Below are 20,905 nucleotides of genomic sequence, written 5' to 3'. Positions count from 1 at the left end.
TATGATGTGTGTGGAGGGTATGTGTATGTGTGTGTGTGGTGTGTAGAGGGTGTGAGTGTGGTATGTATATGGTGTGTATGTGGTGGGTGGGTGTGGTGGGTGTGCTATATGTGGGGAGGTTGTGGTGTATGAGTGTGGTATGTTTGTGGTGTGAGGTGTGTGTGTGTGTGCTGTGTATATGGTGTGGATGTATGATGTATGTGTATGTGTGGTATGTGTATGGTGTATGTATGGTATATGTGGGGTGTGTGTGTGTAGAAAAGTGAGTTCATGGCCAGACTGAGCTACACAGTTTTTAAGACAGCAACCCCCAACCCTAAAAGTTCAAATGTATCACAGTCTCAAATGGCCACCTAAAAACAAGCAAAAGCCTAAGAAAAAGCAAAAATCGTTTGTGACCCTGGGTTGGATAAAGTGTTCTTAAATAGAGTACCAAAGAAAGATTCATAAAAATTAAAATATAACTTGAATTTGAATAAGTCCAATTCCCTAGTTCAAATCAATTAGCAAGATTTAAACTCCTTCTTTTGAAAAATACTGAGTAGACAATGAAAAACACAGCCCTGGTGTCTGATAAAGAACTTGTGTTCCAAATACATACAGAATCTTAAAACTTAATACGAATGTAAATGCTTGAGTTAGCTTGGTAAAAAATGGACAAAGTCTTTGAATAAATATTTCACCAAAGAAAATGTCTAGGTGACAAACGCAGGCACAAGCATCCTCAATATCACTATTTGCCTGAGAGCTTCAGATAACTTCAGATAACATAGTACTATGTGCATAGGGAGATGGGTCAAATTTAAAAGAGTGACTGTATCATGTGTCAGTGAAGACAGCTACGAGGTGACAAGGGTATAAAGTGGTTCAAGCACTTTGGAAAACAAGTTCTTAAAAAGCAGTACATCTTCAACAAAATAATATAGCCATTGCAACTGTAGGTATTTCCCTAACAGAAGTGATACCATTCGTTCTTGGATAAGAATGGTCAGTGTGATTATGTTCATGGCAGAAGGTACTGGGAAAAAAGCTGGAAACCAACCAAACATATAAAAGTTGGGTGGATAACCTCACTGTAGATATCAACAGAATAAAAACAAACAGGGATCCTGATTTCTATATTACAAAGGAATCTAATAAGCAATCATTTTCAGTGAAAGAAGACACACCAAAAATAAGAAGTATGGATTCTAAGCTACACACAGCACTAGGACACGGAAACTGACATACAGGAAAGGATTTCCTAATGATGGGAGACTCAGAAAAAAGGTGGGCAAAAATCCCAAAGGAGGGGAAAAAAACCCAGAAAATGGTGCCACATTCATGTATATATATATATATATATATATATACACATATATGCTGAATTTTATATATTTATATATTTTTATACATATATATTTTATATATAATTTTATATATATATATGCTGAATTTTAGAAAATGGTATACTTAAAGGAAATGTAGCTCACTTTATATCAACTATACCACTTTAAAACTGTTTTTTTTATTTCAAAATGCAAATCATAAAGAATGCTCTACTACAGACTGGAGGGATGGCTCAGTGGTTAGGAGCACTGGGTACTACTCTTCTAGAGGTCCTGAGCTCAATTCCCCACGACCATATGGTGGCTCACAACTATCTATAATGGCATCCGATGCCCTCTTCTGGCACACAGGTGTATATACAGATAGAGAACTCACATACATTAAATCAATCAATCAATCAATATTTTTTTAAAAAATAAAAATGCTCTACTAAGACCACACTATATACTTGAGATTTCCCTCTTACACCTTAACAGCGATGAGGATGAATGTGGAGGAGAAATTTTGTAATTTTCCTACAGCTGTCTCTGCTGAACTCTTACCAAACAACAGCTCTCAGAGCAAATTTTACAAGGGTTTGTCACTCTGACTCCACCCAGGGACATTTCCTTTTACCCACAAGTGTCACTAAACCTAGTGTAGAATGAATATTTGGCTTCCAGTTATGCTTCCTCACGATGTGAGCCCCGTGACCCTTTATTCTTTCCACTCAGAGCTCTGAAAATAGACTCAATCACTAAGAGAAACAACAGAACAATTTACCGTGTCTACCATTGCTCACATCAATCTCTGTACTTCCTGAAGATCAGGAGTCCAGTTGTCCTTGCTGTCACCCTAGATACAGAATCAGGACCTTGGCCTGGGCACAGGAGGGTTCATCTTTGTGCTGTGTCAGCTTGTAAACAACTTCCTGTTACCAATGAGGGAGTTCCTCAGTTTGAATTAGTTCAATTCCCCAGTTCAAATCAAATGGGAATCGTCACTTCTTATCAAGGAAGAGACTACTCAATACATTGGGAAACAACACTGTGAACCTTCTTCACATCTGAAGTAGACTTCAGACTCCATAAGCTTGCTAATAAATGATACTTTCTACCATATAGGAGCCCAGTGCTAGTAACTAACCAATGAAGACAAGAGAGATCAAAATGTCAAGGGTATAGAATCCCTCTGAGCTCCTTTTATGGAGAAGGTGAAGGGTGTGGGGCAGAGTCACGTTCCTAGAGAGGAATCTTCAATCAGCCAGTAGAGACCCTGTCAAACCTTGCTTCCTGCCATAGAGCACCCCACTCCTGGTAAGAATGAAGGTGAGCCCCAAAGGGCAGCTAGATCTGGCAAGGTAGCTGGCCTGTGGGCAGAGTGTAGGCAGCCCCCCAGCCACTCTCAACTCTTTACAGAGGAATGAGAGGAAACCACGACCCAGAACTGACGCTTCCTCTGAACATTGCCCAGTGTTCCCAACAGAGAACACAGCCCACTGATAATGGAGCTTTGAAGTGTCTGGCCAGGGGCCAGGAGACGTTGGAAGTGTCCTTTGGAGAATATCTGCTTTAGATTAATCCCTGTGTGTAGGAAGCCACACATGCTGACTTCAGCCTTTCTGCTGCCTTCAGAACTCAGGGGCTTTGGGTTGACTGATCTCAAGCCTGCTCATTTGGCTTAGACTGAAATGTCAAGCTTAGTGAGCCTGGGTGTTGTTGTTGGGCTTTTTCCCTCTGGTACTGCAACTCAACTCTACATAGACTCCTTTTCTTCATTGTCTCATCACAAATGTCTTACCCCTGCTCTTCACAGCCCTGGGGCATTCTATTTATTGTCTATGGATGTTTATTCTAAAGATGGAATAGTTAAATGCCATTCTAAACTGAATGATTACAATCCCACTAATCAAAACTAACTGGTTATTTTTCTGTTGCTGTGATAAAACACCACAACCAAAGACAACTTACTGAAGGATTTATTTTTTGGCTAACAGCTCTAGAGGAATAAGTCTACCATGGCAGGGAAGCATGGCAGCAGGAACAGAAAGCTGAGGGTTCACGTCTTCAAATGGAAGTATGAAGCAGAGAGAGTAAACATGAAGTGGGGTGAGACTATATACCTATGGGACATAAAACCATGCTAGGAAGATTGGTAAGGTAGAGCAGGCCAAGATCCGGAGACTCTGTGGACACACACCCACAGAGTTGCTTAGGCAACTCCCAGCTCCCTGCCAGACTCCTGATTTGGAACATGAGCCATGCTTCTCACATAAAAGAAACATGCCATATGGTCACATAGGCTCAAAACAGAGTTCTCCACGCTAATGAGGTACCTAGAGGCCCAGAGGGCTTAACCAATAGGCTTCCCTTCCCAGACATTCCTCCCTGCAAATTCTAAGGGCCACCCTGAGAAGTTGGGTATGGTACATTATGCATCCATTTTCTGACATGAATAACCAATAAACTGTTTAGAACCATGGACTGTCTATTTCATCAAGATCCACTGTGAGGAACCTGGGAAAGGTCTTTGTCTACAAAGCCACAGCCTAATCTTCCATAGAAGTCCTCTCTGTGCTCTCAGCCACAACTGCCACCAAGCCTGTCTCCACCAGGCTAAGGACAATCACCCTACTGGGACAAGCCAAGGCTCCCCCTTTCCCCAGGCCCCATGCTAGACACTGTCTCCAGCCCACGAGCCCCCACACCCTCCCCCCACTCTTTTCTCTGCTCTTCCAAGACTCCCAGCAGTGCCTAGATGCCCAAGAGTCTGAGACCCCCATGGCCTAGGCTTCATCACAACTCCAGCTTTCTCACATCTCAGATTGTGCTTTCCCACCCAGGAGTGGGTGTGTTGGTGCTTCCCTACAGTCCGGCACCCAAGGTATGGGATAAGTGCAGTCAAACTCCAGCGTTCTGCCTCCCAAAGAGGCTGTGCCCTGAGGCACGGTGGACTGGGGCAGACTGATACCCAAAACCCACCCCTAGAAATATACTTTCTTTAAAAAGGCTTTACCACCTAAATCTTTCCAAACAGCACCACCAACTGGGACCAAGTGTTTAAACGCCCAAGATTAGGAGAGGGTGTTTCTCGTTCAAACCATCAACCACTTAGGTTGGATTATAGGTAAAATACTGAAGCATCTTTCTCATATCTTTATGGCCAGATTTCTTTTGATAATAGAGCCTACCACTCAGGCCATAGACTGTTCAAACTCACGTTGTTGTCAATATTTCTACCAACATATCCAAACCCACATGTGCTTGATCACCCCTCTTTGTGAAAGCAGACTAGCTGGTGAGTGTCAGATAGGAATTAAATCCTTACCATTCAAAATGCTGTTCATGGACCAGCCCTTGACATCACTTGACAGGCCCTTGGGAAGATGATCAGGTCTCATCACAGACCAACAGCATCCAAATTCCATCATAACAAGATTGGCAATAAATCCCATGAACATTTAAGTTTGAGAAGGACTCTCTTAAATAGTTATCAGCCCCCTTTGAGGGACAAGGAACATCAAGGAAGAGGAATTGCAAAATGCTAACTGACAAAATTCCAGAAGGAACTTGGGCCAGTACATTGCCTAGTACCTTCCAGCGGCTGGCTCTGCACCCCCAGAGCTAAGAACAACTCTTGGCTAAATGGCTTGGGCTCTTTCTTAAACATCAGCAGTGCTGACTAACCAAGGAAGGCTTCTCTGAAGTCTCTCTGGGCTAGAAAATATGTTGGCAACATTAAGAATTGGGGTTGATCATTAACTAAAATATCGTTTTGGCTCCACTCAAACATGAATGTCAAGAAAACAACCTTCTGTATGGTGACTAAGGCTCCCCTCAAAGAGCTCATCATGAAAGCTATGCAGAGAAGAGGCTGAACTTCATGAACGATGGAGCACGTCAATGGGTCTGTGGGCATGGGAAATTTCACATTTGGAAGCAGGGTGTAAAGTCAAAGTGCTCAGCTCCCAACTACTCCAAACTCTCAGCAGATGATGATGCAGACTTTGCCTTTTCTGGCTCCTAAATATCTCAGTTGGCACGTGGAGGGTATCTCATACCCAGACTCAAGAGAGCGTAGGCAGAAAATATGAACAGGAAAATTGTGTCTCTACTGGGCATGTTCAGACTTTCTCCTTTGCCACTCTTACATAACGCATATGTTGTAACTATTTATGCATTTCTAATACTGAATATTACAAAAGATGCTTTGAAGTACTGAAGATAGACAGGCCATATGCAAATACAATTCCATGTCATAGAAGGGACTTGAGCATCCAAAGATTCTAGCAATACTGAAGAGTCCCGGAGCATTCCCCCCACAAACGTGAGGGACAGTTGGCCTGACTTCTGGGTGTCCCCTACTATGTAGATGTGAATGACAGCAGAGAGGGGGGCCTTGGAATGTGGCCTGGTCAGTACACCTCGTATCAGACACTAACATTTCAGCTGGCCACACAGGCTCATCCTTCTCCTCGTTCCATACTTGGTCTGGCTCTTGATTTCCGTGCCAATGTTCTACCTGGCACTAGAGCTCTACCTGGCTCCTTGCCCACCTGGTAGGAATCCGTCTCAGGACCTTGTCAGACTCCCTCTGGAAGCCACAACTCATCCTCTGAACCTCTTAGGATTATCTACCAAATTGGGTAGTGGACTACTGTGATGGTTTGTATATTCTTGGACCAGGGAGTGGCACCATCTGGAGGTATGGCCTTGTTGAAATAGGTGTGACCTGGTTGGAATGGGTGTGTCACTGTGGATGTGGGCTTAAGACCCTTACCCTAGTTGCCTGGAATTCAGTCTTCTGCTAGCAGCCTTTGGATGAAGACGTAGAACTCTCAGCTCTGGCTGAGCCATGCCTGCCTGGATGCTGCCTTGCTCCCACCTTGATGATAATGGACTGAACCTCTGAACCTGTAAGCCAGTCCCAATTAAATGTTGTTTTTTATAAGACTTGCCTTGGTCATGGTGTCTGTTCACAGCAGTAAACCCCTAACTAAGACAACTACACATTCAACATACACACTGTCAGACTGTAAGTACTGCCGTTGCTAGAGAGTCCCAACTGTTCTTTTCCACATGTGAAATTCAAGTTTTGTACTCTATTTTTATTCTTCTCTATGTAAAAATAAAATATTGCATATATGTATTTTTCTTGGCTGTTAGACTTTAATTAGCATCTATTGAACAATGGGATTCATTACAACATGTTCACACATCAAGAGCTTTGCTCCTATTCACCTATCATCATTGCCTATTCTCCTGTCTTCTTATCTACAACCCATCCCCATAGTTCCACTTCAACTTTGACATACACAAATATCAAGAAATACATCAGACTTGTAGGTAGGTGATAGACAGACATGAGGGCCACAAAGGAGAGGAAATGTGGTATTTGTCTAAGGCAGGCTTATTTGGTTTAACATGATATTCCAGTCCCATCCAGTTTTCTGAAAATGAACTTTTCAAATTTTGTACTTCTTTATGACTGAATAAAATTTCACTCTGTTCTGGGCATAGTGGCACATACCTTTCCTCTCAGCACTCCAGAGGCTGAGGCATGAAGATTCTATGAGTTCCAGGCCAGCATCATCTACCAATCAACTTTGAGACTAGGCAGGACTTGACGAAACCCATGACTGCAATGACGAGCATATGGAAGGCGTTACAGAAGCCCTGTGGGGCTTCCTGGATACAGCTTTACAGTTTCTGCACCCATTGCCACCAACCCTTGAGGTGTCTACAAATTAATGGGGAAATAGATACTTAACCAAATACCAACAATTGTGACTTTTCTGTAGGATAAATACAGTGTCAGATATAATACAATAACAGATAAGGGACCCTGGGAGATAACTCCGTCAGTGAAGTTCCTACTTTGCAAGCATGAGGACCTGAATTTCATCCCCCAGAAACCATGTAGAAAAGCACAGAAAACTGAGCGTGGTGTCACACGTCATAATCCCAAAACTGGGGAAATTGAGACAGGTTAGTTCCTGGGGCTTAAGGCCCAGTCAACCCAGCCTATTCAGCAAGCTCTGTACCAATGAGAGACCCAAACAAAGGCAGAGTGGCTGAGGAGATGGTTCAGTCAATGCTTGCCGAGCATCCAATCTCCAGCACCCATGTGAAAAGTAAGGCACATACCTATAATTCTAGCACTGCAAGAGGTCAGGCAGAAAGGTCAAAGTGTTCAGAACGACCTCTACGGTTGGCTGGCCAGACAGTCATCCAAATCAATGAGCACTGAGCTTCATCAAGAGATCCTACCTCAAAATCTAAGGTAGAGAGTGAAAAAGGAAGACCCCCAGCAGTGACTTCTGGCCTCCACACTCACGGGTACACAAGTGCACATAAACATATTAATACATATGCACACTAATAACAGACACAGATGAGCCAAACTGATTGACTAGATAAATTTAGGAGGAAAGACTTTGAGAAAGCATCAGACATGGAAACACTTCAGTTGATAACTCTAGGGCTCCTGAGCTGCCATCCAGGCTGAGAAGACAAGGTTAAAGAAACACAAAGAGGGCTGGAGAGATGGCTCAGCAGTTAAGAGCGCTGACTGCTCTTCTGAAGGTCATGAGTTCAAATCCCAGCAACCACATGATGGCTCACAACCATCCATAAGGAGATCTGATGCCCTCTTCTGGGGTGTCTGAAAACAGCTACAGTGTATTTACATATAATAAATAAACAAATATTAAAAAAAAAAAAAGAAACACAAAGAGTACGAAAGCAAGGCATTCTGGGAAAACAAAAGTAGTTTGTACTGCCTAATGCTACCATGGGGCTTGTAGCAGAGTAGTGAAAGGCTAAGTAGATCTGGTAGACAGAGACTAGATCCCAGATGAGTCTGCACATTCTATTGAAATGATGCCTCTTGAGCATATCATAAGTCAATCATAAGTTTGTTTGATCAGCAGTAAATGGAAGAGATCCATCACTTTATGAAGATCAGGCTGGTGAGAGAGTTATTAAAAACAGCAAGATTAGTCAAGAAATAATTGCACCAGGAAGGAAGTGCAGCCAAACCCTGGCCTGCTTATAAAAGGAGGGAAGGAGGTGGCAATGACAGAGTTCAGAGGGCCGTTGCCACCAAGCCTGACAACCTGAGTCTGATCCCTGAGACAGGATCAACGTGGTGAGGGAGAGAACCATCCCCCAGGTCCCCCGGCCTCCATACAGGTGCCGTAAGAAAGAGAGGTGGAGGAAAGGTTACAGATGTCATAAGGAACTGGAGTCAGGAGTGCCAAGGAGATAATCACACAAGGCAGTGAGAGAGAAGAAGAAAAGAATTGGCTCTGCCTGGCTGAGTCTGGCCTCTAGCTATATGGCAAGGCACTCATAATATGAAGCAGCACGGAGCAAATGAATGTCCAAATAAAATCTAACCACAGCAAGGAGCCTTATTAACTAAATAAAGAGCTGATGATTGAATAACATTAGCAGCCATCTATTTGTAATCCGAACTCCAAAACTTTGGGGAATCAGAGGTCAATTACAATAAAACTCCAAACATATATCCAGCAAACATTTCAAACAAAAATCAGACAGATGAAAAGCAATCTACCCTAAGAGAGGACTAATAATCAAAAAAAGAAAGAGAAGAATACTGATGGCTGTCCAAGGCCACTCAATCAGACAGAGTTCACTGGCAGCAAAGCCAAGATGAAGACGTGCAGAGGGCCTGTAAGAAGATGGAGGCTCACTGTGAGGTGGGAAAGACAGTCTAGACTTTAGAGTCTAGAGGACCAAGGTTCAGATACATGGAGGATGAGGTTGCCTAGCTACTGTGTGACCAGTGCTTCTGGGCCTCAATTGTCTTCTGTGTAAAAAAGAAGAAAATAAGTTATGCACTGGAGCTATGTAAAGCACTTGGCTCCTCCTAAGTCTTCAAGAGATAATAATACAGTCTGTGGCCTAGTGCTGCAGGTTCTGTCATCCTAACCATTCAGGAGGCTGAGGCAAGAGGATAATAAATTCAAGGATAGCCTGGGCTACAGAATTAGTTCAAAGCCAGCCTGGGCACAGTAGTGAGACTCTGACTCAAAACAAAAATGTAAAAAGGCCTTAGGCTGTAAATGTGCATGCTCAAGACCCTTGAGTGAAGCCTCGGGACTATAATAAGAAGGTGATAGTGAGGGAGAAGGGGGAGGGTACAAGAGAGAATGGGAACACCTTACTGTTATCTTTCCCTCTGAAGATAACCATTTTCCTGGTATTAAATTATCATGGGAGCTGACCCTTCCTTGGCATGGACAGAGAAATCAGAATGGGCAATTTTACACTCATTAGGTCCCTTAATCAAATGACAATATAGATTGTGCTCTAGTGAGTCAATGACAGGATACTCCTGAAATCTGGAGGGCCTCATCTGCTCAGGGAGGTCTGCACATTAGTTTTCATGAGTGGGACCTAACATTTTGCAATTGTCCCTCAGATGAAAGCTGACTTCTTCTCGGCTTCTGCTCCTGTGGACAACCTTGGGATAGAGCGCATTGTGGAAGGTCTCCATTCCAGATTCCTTCCCTGCTCTTCACTTAAGTAGACAGCCCATAAGGCAGAACAGGCTGGGACCAGGAAAGGTTAGGGAAGCAACAGAGAGACAGCATTTCCAATATAAGCCTCTTCTGAAGCTGTTAAGAATTCTCCTATTCAAACCACCCTCTCATGACTAGGAAGATGGGGACACAGTTCCTATTGAGCAGGTAGAGGCTAAACATTCTTCTCAAATGGTCTACAGCGCACAAGAAAGAAGTATTCATCACCAATTGCCAACAGTTCTGAGACTGACCCGCACTCTCAGGATGACTGGAAAACGCGTTACCTTTAAACTAAGCTAAGGAAGCAGAAGGGACAGCTTTGAAGTCAGTATGGTGAATTCTGCTCTGTTCACGTTGTTTTATGAACACCAAAAAGGGATTCAATTCAGAATATTATCAAGAATAAGAAAGTCGTATATACTTATAAGCCCATCTACCTGTTGGCTGCAGCAGTAGAGAACCCCGTCTTGGATTCTGAACCACGCCTGAACACAAATCTTTGCTCAAAACTTGTCTGCCTCGTGTGCTATGGAAGCACTTTTAGTAGATATACTAAATTCTCTCATCTTTGGCTCCCTCAGCACAGTAAAATCATTGTCATGCAGCAATAGTATTAAATGTAATGCATATAAAAATTCAGTACAGTATTCAAAAATACACTTTCCCTTAACTGATTGTGAATCAATAGATATTTTTCACAATATAAACTTATTGTTTATATTGCCTAGTGTGTCTAGAGTGGGTTCCCATTAGTGAAGAAAGAAGAGAGCTACAGAAGGACCTTTGCCCCTGACCAGTGCCTAAGGAAGTTCAACATTCAAAACAAGGAAGCTGAACAAATAGCTAATTTTCCTGGAGCTCACACCAACAGAGTTCCAATTTAGGTCACTCCTGAAGATGCTATCCCAAATAAATACTGGGTCAGCAGGCTACCTGAAAGACTGGGAGACGGAGAGAAAGGAGGTTAAGTCCACTTCAAACCAGTCAGGTACTGGGCACCATGGTCTCTGGTGATTTCATGTGCCTTCTGTTTTCTATGTAAACCTCTATCTGAGTTGCTCAATCAGAAAGTCATCTTTCCATAATCCGAGGCCTAGAATTAACTGGAAGTGGGAAGTATTCGGGATTAGATATAAACACAGTTAGTTCCATCTCTACCTACAACTGCTGTGAACAAGAGGAAATGAATTCAGGATATGGCTGGTTGGGTGTTCTTCTAGCATGCAATAAGCTCTGGATATAGACTATAATCCCAGCATTGGGAAGTGGAATCAGGAGAATAAGAAGTTCAAAGACACCCTTGGCTACTCAATAAACCCTGGGCAAGACTGAAATGAATAGTTATAGTTACCACTGTGGGACGAGAGGATGACGATTGTAATTCATGTATTTCTCAACCTTGGGCCCTGGCTTCTGCCACCTTATCTTTCTCTGGACTTGTCAGTTCTTCAGTAAATAGTGACCATGAGATGGGGCCAGAAGGACAGAAACAGGAGACCTAAAGGCCTTAGACTACATTTAAGATGGTGTAACTAGACACAACAGACAAATCATCATGTAGGAGACACTAAATGCCTGCTTCTGTCCCTCCCTCCCATGGTTATCCTCAAGTCCAGCCCCCTAGATGTCTCCAACAAACCCAGTCTCTGCAGAAGTCTGTGCCTCCACCATGCAGTCTCTAGGCACAAGTTCTATGCTATGCACAATGGTGAGATAGCATCCAAGGGCAGCCTTGTCCATCAGGTGCTATCAACATGGATAATAAAAACTATATATAAGTATTAGGAGGTTGGAGAGGTGTCTCAGCAGTTAAGAGCACTGGCTGTTCTTCCAGAGGACCAAGGTTTGATTCCCAGCACCCACATGACACCTTGCAACCATCTGTAACCCCAGATTCAGGGTATCTGATATCTTCATAGACACACGTATGGTGCACAAGTATACATACATGCATATAAAAATAAAATAAATAAACCTAATATACAACTATGTATCTTAGAACATTTCAGCTAAACCTATGATTATGTCGAACTTTTTAAGAGAAAGAGGCCACCAAAGTGCTTCCCATTGGTTGGCTAATTCATGCTTCCTCCCTGTGTGTTGGAGGGAGCTCCTCCAACATGGTGTTGGAGTCACTGGACAATCCAAAGCCCTTGAAGAGCTGACTGAGGAACAGCAATGATGCACACAGCAGCTCTGAAGACATTTACACACAAGACTGTTTCTAGTGCTTGAACCCTCTAGTCTCTGTATCTTGTCCCATGCACTAAAAATACAAGCATGTCTTGGCCTCCTTACTCTCCTAGGGAGAGTCTTCCTGGATCATCTGGACTCATCTCTGAGTCAAGCTCTGGATTTGGGCCAGTCTCATTCCTAAATGAGAGTGAGGACCACCCCCACCCTGGCATGAGCCCCTTCAGCTCCCACCCCAAGAACCCATTTATCTTGGCTGATCTTCTCCTGTGGCTTAGCAGTTCCAAATCACCTACTGTTCACAGAAGCACTAAATGCAGGTAACTGTTTTATATTCTGAGTCACTGCAGGGGCAGCCAATTCATGTCATCTCCCCTACCTGCCACGGGCATCCACCAGGCAGCTCTCCAACATCTGGTTCTTATTCCTGGCTGACGAGTGTGCTATGTAGTTTTTGCCAACATATAACCTCCCTGGTCGTCTGCATTATTACCAGTGAAAGAAGTAATGATGTTTCACCCAGCATTTGACCTTATTATGAATACTAGGAACTAAGGACTATAGGTGGCAAAGTTATCTATAACAAGACAGTCATCCTTCCTTCCTCCCTCTCTTTAAAATTACTCTAACTCACGGTAAACTACCACAGTAGGTAGAATCGAATTTAAAGTGGTGCATTCTAAGAATGATTCCAGTCAGATACATAGTAAAGAAACTATACGTATATTCATTCAACAAACATATGTTGAACATTTACACTGTGTTCACTTGACACAGATTAGTAAATGGATGCATCCCTCTGTCAATAAGAGCCATGGACATAAATAATCCAAGCAATGATTTAGAGAATATGTGGGTCTTGAGTTTGACATTGAAGGTTTGAAGAAATGGTCAGGAAGGAAACCAGACACCCTGAACACAGGGCTCATCTGGAGCGAAGCAGATTCATTGCAGTGAAGGTTGTAAGGAGCCCAGTGTGTCAGAGAGTAAGGATGCTAAGAGAGAAATATGACTGGAAGGAAGTGGTTATTCAGGAGCAGTAGGTAAATTTGGAAAGCCTAAAGCCAAGAAAAAAGTGTGTGCTTAAGACCCTCATCCTAGCTGCCTGGAAGTCCGTATTCTGCTAGCAGCCTTCAGATGAAGATAGAGAACTCTCCTCCTGTACCCTGCCTGCCTGGATGCTGCCATGTTCCTGCCTTGATGATAATGGACTGAACCTCTGAACCTGTAAGCCAGCCCCAATACATTGTTGTCCTTGGAAGAGTTTCCTTGGTTGTGGTGTCTGTTCACAGCAGTAAAACCCTAACTAAAATGCTCTCCATGACCTAGTCAGCTACCTTCTTATACGTCGCAGGCCCCCCAGCCCAGAGATGGCACTGCCTCCAGTGTGCTGATCCCCTCTCCCATATCAATTAGCAATTAAGAAAACTGCCCACAGACACCATTACAGGCCAGTCTGTTGGATGCAATTCCTCAGCTGAGGCTCCTTTCTCCCAGGAGATTCTAGTTTGTCTCAAGTTAGCAAAACTAACCAGTACAGGGAGGGGCAGAGTAATGAGCTCACTGTCACTCTCGCATCACAACAGCAGAGTGTGGGCTCTTGGCATGGGCTTCCCGCCTCATCTGCTGCATCTCCAGTTCCAAATAACTAGAGCTTCCTGCACCTTTCAAGCACCGCCCTAGACCATTTGAACTCCTGTGGTTTATTCCTGGGGCTTAGTCCGTGTATCTGCTTCCTTTTTATGTCTTGGGCACAAACGCTTTTTAGACATCTCCCAGGATATTGGGGGGGACTTTAGTCAGTACTTCCTGATGTGATGTAGCAGGCAGACTCTTCCCCTACTTCCCGCCCCCCATCAGCTAAAGAATTGAAAGACAGGAAACAGCACAGTGCAGAGGGAACAGTTGCAACCTTCCCAACTTCTGGAGCAGAGAAAGGGCCTCGGGCAGGAGAGACCAGTTCTAAAGGGTTTGTGTGTTATTTAGGTGTAGGATGGCCTGGCTGGTGAGTATCCATTCCTTCATTGTTCTATTGGACTAAAGGTACCTATGAACTCCTTCTATAGCATGGATCGGGCCTCTGTTCTGTAATTACTGATTGGTAAGGTAAGAGTAGGTGCTACAACCTGTTTTTTTGTGGTTGACAGGTAAGGGGAGATTCATCACATTTGAGGGGGAAAATGGTCTATGTTCCAGGGAAACAAAAACTTACTGCTATGGACAAAAAGCCACAAAGAAATGGAAGCATACTGCCCATTGCTGGGGGGGAAGAAGGCCATTTCAAAAACTCAGTTGCTTCCCCTGATTTGGATAAAGCAAACGGGGGAGGAAAAGACACAGAACAAGACCTAGGAAGAAGGCAATCTCTGGTGGAAGTCACACAGTCAAGATGAATCGCCTTTATGCTTGTATCTCTGAGCCTAGACATGAGCTCATTCTATGTAAGTTTAACCTCTGAATTTAAAATCACTTCAACTACATAACATGAAGCGAGACTGTAGTAGTCAGGCATCTAGCTGTTGGTCGATTTTATTTTTTTTTAATGAATTGATTTCTTCGGTTATTCCCAAGTACCTTCTGGAGTACTTCTCTAAATGAAGAGCACGTATCCCAGCAGAGAGCCTGTGACATCTGCTTTGGATCAGAACACTGGGAAAGAGATTGCTGGAACTTCACAGGAGAGAGTGCTGAACCATATTCAGTTGGGAGCTCAATAAATCTTCCAGACAACAGTAATAATCTGACCTGCCGATTTCTCCAGCTTCATCCCACATCCCCCACCCATACATCCCTCTTCTCCCAGCCTTGGCTCACTGCATTCAGCTCCATTAATCTGCTGCACTTTCATTTTGATCCATTTCATTAGGACCACTGTGCAGAGTGCCTTCCCCGAAGTCCCCTTCTCTGCTGGGTGAAGCCCCACTTGTCCATCGTCTGCAATAATGGACATGCCATTAGCACGTACTTCAGAGGATTCTTGTGAGAATTAAAGAAGACTACCCATGTTACAGTCTCAGATCAGTTGCTGGCTGCGGGCAGCACGCCATACATCTTAGCTGTCATCATTTCACTCCTCTCCAGATTCAACTCAGACATCATCACTGGTAGCGAACCATCCATCAATCCCTTCCTCCCTATCAGGTGCCCATGCTTTGTACACTGGCCGCACACTGTATGTGTCTCTCTCTCGCAATGACAACAACAATAAGAAAGCTTTGTTGACTGCGTTGTGTAGGCTCTGCTCTGTTCCTTATATTTAAACCTGTTCTAAAAATTCCCCTTCTGGAAATGAGCAAGCTGATAGGTTAAGTTAGTTTTTTCCAAAGCCTACTGGCAAGTAGATGGCTAGACCCAGAGCTTGACCCAGAATGCACAGCATTGCCTTACACTCAACACAGAGCATCTGCTGCTTGGTGGGCGTTCAGTTCTAGGTGCTGTCTCTCCTGCCAGTGCTTTCGTTTGACTCGGTTCTTGTGTGTTTCCAAGCATTAGGTGAGGCCAGGGGAACCGCAGAGAAGGGGTGGGGGGGGGATGGATTGCATGAACCAGAGGAGTCAATGGCACCATGAGAATACAGCCCACAGAATGAACTAAGGGCTCATAGGGGATCACAGAGACTGAAGCAGCAATCACAGACCCTGTGTGTGCTAGGTCAGCTCTGTACATAGGTTATAGTTGAGTAGCTTAGTGTTCTTGTGGGACTCCCAACAGTGGGAGTGGGGTTTTCTCCAACTCTTGTGTCTGCTCTTGGGACCCTTTTCCTCCTGCTGGGTTGCCTAGTATAGTCTTGATATGAGGGTTTGTCCTAGGTCTTATAGTAACTTGTTATGACATGTTCCCTGGTGTTTGTTTATTTGTTTGTTTGTTTGTTTGTTTGTTTTTGAAGGGAAACAGTGGAAAAATGGATCTGATGGATCTGGAGGGAGGGGAAAGGACTGGGAAGAGTGGAAGGTGGGATTAAAAAAAGAAAAAATGTGTTTTTATTTCATGTGTATGGGTATTTTTGCATGCATGTATGTCAGTGCCCCAGTGTGCAAGCAACACACACAGTGATCAGAAGCAGGCATAGGACACCCTAGAACTGGATGGAGTTACAGATGGTTGTGAGCCACCATGTGGGTGCTGGAAATTAAACCTGGGTCCTCTGCAAGACCAGTCAATGCTGTTAACAGCTCAGCCATCTCTCTAGCGCCTTGGTTTTGCTCTTATGGAATATTACAGGCACTTTGTTAAAATGTAATAAATTAATAAATTTCCAAGTTCCCACCAAACCAAGAAAAAAAAATGAAGGGCTAAAAGTAAATGATGATGATGATGATGATGATGATGATGAGTTGAGCTGAGAGAGCTAAGAGACTTTCTATGTCTTCCTGTCTGTTTTTATGGCTATCACCTGGCTCCCGGTCAAGAGAGTTTCTGCCTGATTAAAATTTAGTGCAAAACTAGGCTTAGAGCACTCATAAACAGAGTCCCAGTGTGGCTTGTGGATGTGCTGACCCAGCAGAGGAAAGCAACTATACAGAGATGACTCTTCCCAGAGAGAAATCCCTGAGGAAATCAAGCAGAAAGTGACTCATGGCCGGTTTATCTCACCTCCTCTTCTGTCGGCCCATATCCATCACATGCTAACCTCCAAATGCCCCTTCAATGGCCTCTGACTCACTACGCCTATATGAAAACATGGATTGCTGGCTATTTAGACCATGTAAGGGCTAGAAATGTGTATCAGCATGAGAGTTCTTTCCCAGCATGCCCACCACCACCACCACAGACATGCTAGTATCTCATATGATAGTTCCAGTCTAGTGTTGTGTCCCATGACTATTGTTTGACTCCTGGAATAGACTTAAAATAGTGGTTCTCAGCCTGTGAGTCACAACCCCTTTGATGGCCTCATATCTGATACCCTGCATATCAGATATTATTTATTTCATAGTGTATACTGTTCAAAACCGTAGCAAAATTGAAGTTAGGAAGTAGCAATGAAAATAATTTTGTGACTGGGGTTGCCACACATGAGGAACTGTATTAAAGGGTCACAGCATTAGGAAGGTTGAGAACCACTGATCTAAAACAACAAACATATGTCATGTGTCATAGCCTGGCATATGACAGACCCTCAGTGCATAAAGGATTGACAGATGAGTGAGGGGATGGAAAACTGTAAGAACAATAGGCAAGAATGGGTTCATGAGACTCCATCATTCCATGCCCACCCCACACAACACACCAGTCCACCATAAGTGATGTCACCCATCTTGGGACATTGTACCATCCAGCAAGCATCTGTCACTCTGATGAGACTGTAGAGTGAGCAATAAAAAGAATGTAATTATATCCCACTCTTTCTGTCCATATTGGGTAGCATAGAGCCTGGTTTATGACAGATCCTGAATCAAAATTAAATAAAATCATCCATTATTCAAAATTCAGCCGTGGATCCAGGCTTTGTGTTCATATATTATAACACCTAAATTTTTCAGTGCAGCCCTGACACCTTGAGCATCATGTACATGTTTCTACCCTCAGAAATTATGCACACCTGATGAACAGGAAAAGGTTCCTACACCATTAATTTCCCATCAGTCAGACCACTTATACCCAACCCACTATGAGTGCTGTGGCCCTTGAGTACAGTGTCTGCATCTTCCAGACTGGCTTCATGTAACTGACTTATCTGCTGCTGTTAACAGTCTTATCTACCCAGAGTCAAGTATCTCAAGCTATTTATGGAGGGGGGAATCTCTTCTTTATCACTAGAGTGGAATGCATGTCATTAGAACAAGATCCGGGGCTCACTAGATGGCTTGGTGAATAAAGGCACTTGGTGAATAAAGGCTTGCCACCAAGCATGACTGCCTGATTTCAATCCCCAGATTCCACATAGAGGAAAGAACAGACTCTAGCAAACTGTCCTTAACACACACACACACACACACACACCAGATAGATAGGTAGATAGATAGATAGATAGATAGATAGATAGATAGATAGATAGATAGATAGATAGATAGAGACTGGATAGGTAGGGATAGAAGGGTGGGTTGATGGGTGGATGAATGGAGAACAGGTATTGTTTATTTGGCTAAGGCAAATATACCAGAGCCCTCCCTGCTGAAAGTTGGGCTCCTATTCCAACCAAATGCGAAATTCACCAGCTTCCTTTCCTGTGGTGAAGAGAGATGTTGTAAGATAGAAGCTATAAATTTGGAAAAGAAGGGTGCTGTGAGGAGGAGTCAGTGACTCTGGGGAGGAGGAGGAGGCAACTCCAACCAAACTCTGTTGTGGCCTCTGAGGCTGGAGGGCTGCACAAGGCCAATGGCATTCCTGGGCTCCAGGAGGTCATGTTCTAAGAGGGAAAGAAAACACACCAAGAGATGAATGTGAGCTCCTGTCCAGCACTATCAAGATAAAAAAATGACACTAGGAGTAGTCATGCAGTAGACCAGGAATTAGAATGTTAAAGACTTTGAGCCACATCCACTCCCAACTTTTGTAGCACATAAACTATGCAAATTTCAAGTAACTGCACACTTAAATAAAGTTTTATTGGAACAGAGCCACTGCATTTACTTTCAAACCACGATGGCCCCATGCTCATGCATGAATGATGACCAGTAATTGGACTCAATGTGTTATTAAAATAGGAAAAAAAAAAAAAAAACCACACAAGGTTATAAGGGAAGTTTCCGGAGAGGGTCTGGAAGTAGCTGAAGCAGGAGGGAGGGTGGGAGTGGCTATGTGCAAAATGAATTGCATGTATGTATTAAATCCTCAAAAAATAAATTAAATTTAAATGAAGCAAAGCTTCCCTAGGGCTGAGAGCTGGATGATAAGGAGGGACCCAGGACAAGCCTGGAAGGGCGTTCACAGAGAAGGTAGAACAAACACCGCGATGCTGCAGGGGGGTCGGGACGTGAACTACGTACGAACCACTTTTCAAACCAACTCTGTACCAGGAGTCGCTCTGCACAGAACAGACTGTGCAGAAATGCCTAGCGCTTAAGCACCAGACTACTGGGTCTCACTCGTCCTGGCTTAGTGGCTTTGCCTGGTTTTAAATCTAAAAATAAAATCAACGCCTTACCTCCTGGCAATGGGCAAAGAGACACCTAGTTGGTTGTATTGTTCTTATATCAGTCAGGGGCAGAGCAGATGGCAGTCTTTTGTTCATCCTAGCTGCCCAGTCAAGGCTGGGACCCACTCTCCCAAGTGCTGCAGCCTGCAAGGGGCTAGGACAGTATTCAGTCCATGGACAAAGCACAGGTCAAACCTTGGAAGTAACAGTTAACAGCTATGACTGCAGCTCAGCTGATAGAGTACTTGCTGTTACAGCTGAAGCCCTTGTTGATTCCTATCACTGCATAAAGCAGGTATATAAAACACATATCTATAGTCCGAGCACTCAGGAGACAGCTATAACCTCAAGGCCAGCCTAGTTTACATCAGACCCTGTCTCAAGAAAGAAAGCAGAGGGGCCGGAGAGACGGCTCAGTGGCTAAGAGAACCTGTTGCTCTTGCTGAGAACCAGGATTCAATCCCAGGCACCCACATGTTGGCTCACCATTAGCTAAATCCAGTCCCAGGGTATCCAATGACCTCTTCTGAACCCACAGAGCACCAGGCAGAAACCACATTACATATGCATAATGCAGGCAAAGCATTCATACTCATAAAATAAAATAAATATTAAAAATAAGGGAGAGAGGGAGAAAAAAGAGGGAGGGAGAGGAAGTAATATAACAAGTGGGAAGAAACATTCATATCCCATCAATCATCAATCAATTGCTGTGCACCCGATGTGCCCACACCATGATGCCCGTGGATGCTGAGTGCTGCTAACATCATAGAAATTCACTGAGTAGATTCCCGTGTACAATCAGGTAAGTATAGGCCATGAAATGCTCAAGGCCCTGAAAATAGCCAGCTTTACAATGCGGCGCACATTTCAAAGGCAAAGAAACACAGCCACAGTGTCTGCTCTATGCAGTATTTTTAAACATCCAAAACATTGTTATTTCAAAACAAAATGTTTCAAACAAGGAAGAAGCACACATTCCTCATCAGGGCTACATACCCATGATGCCAAGCTTGAAATACCCAAACAAAGCCACTTTTCAGTGATTTGAAGACCAAAAAAAAAAGTATTTGAAAAATTTCTGAGCTGCTGGGAAAAAAAAATAGGAGGGTTGTTTTGTTTTATTTTGTTTTGTTTACCTTTCGATAACTCTGAAATGGGTAAGTGAACGTACATTTACTTTCCAAAATAAATCCATTTTAAGCTGAGGCAGAGGAAGAGCAGAGCCACAGAGGTTTGCATGGGTTTCATTAATGTCTCATGAGGCCAAGAATTGGGGCGGGAGGGGGTGGGGATCAGAAATCTTGGTTTTCCCACTCTTCCTTGACTGAAATGCTTTCTCAGTAGTATATGGTCCCAATTTTAAAAAAAGAAAAAAGAAAAAGAAAAAGCAGATACCCAGCATGATATGGAATATTACAGCCTTGAATAAAACCTTTCCTAATGCTATGTCCTCAGCAACCTGCACTCAGAAGTCCAAAAGTGGAAGGTTCCCACCTAAGGGGAAACCAGGTGGCAAGGCCTATGCAGGAGTTAGGTGTCAGGTGAGGGAAGAGCAGCCAGCATGGGAGGTCAAGGGAGACCAGGGCTCCGATGTAAGAAGGAAGGCAGAGAGGACTTGAGGGTATGCAAATAGAAACAATATACACCCATGCCATAGAATTAGAACTGGGGCATCCATGTGACCTCACAGCTGTCAAGATAGATGATAGATAGATAGATAGATTGGATAGATAGATAGATAGATAGATAGATAGATAGATAGATAGATAGAT

At 43.6% G+C, this 20,905-nt stretch overlaps 1 pseudogene; it reads left to right on the top strand.

The window, feature by feature from the left end:
• The first annotated feature begins 19,136 nt into the window (after positions 1-19,136).
• Positions 19,137-19,258, top strand: LOC115032457 (annotated as a pseudogene).
• The last annotated feature ends 1,647 nt before the right edge of the window (positions 19,259-20,905 follow it).

Source organism: Mus caroli, chromosome 1 (genome assembly GCF_900094665.2).
Source record: "Mus caroli chromosome 1, CAROLI_EIJ_v1.1, whole genome shotgun sequence".
Taxonomy (NCBI): Eukaryota; Metazoa; Chordata; class Mammalia; order Rodentia; family Muridae; genus Mus; species Mus caroli.
Note: the sequence above shows the minus strand (reverse complement) of the source record. Positions and strands in the feature narration are given on the sequence as shown.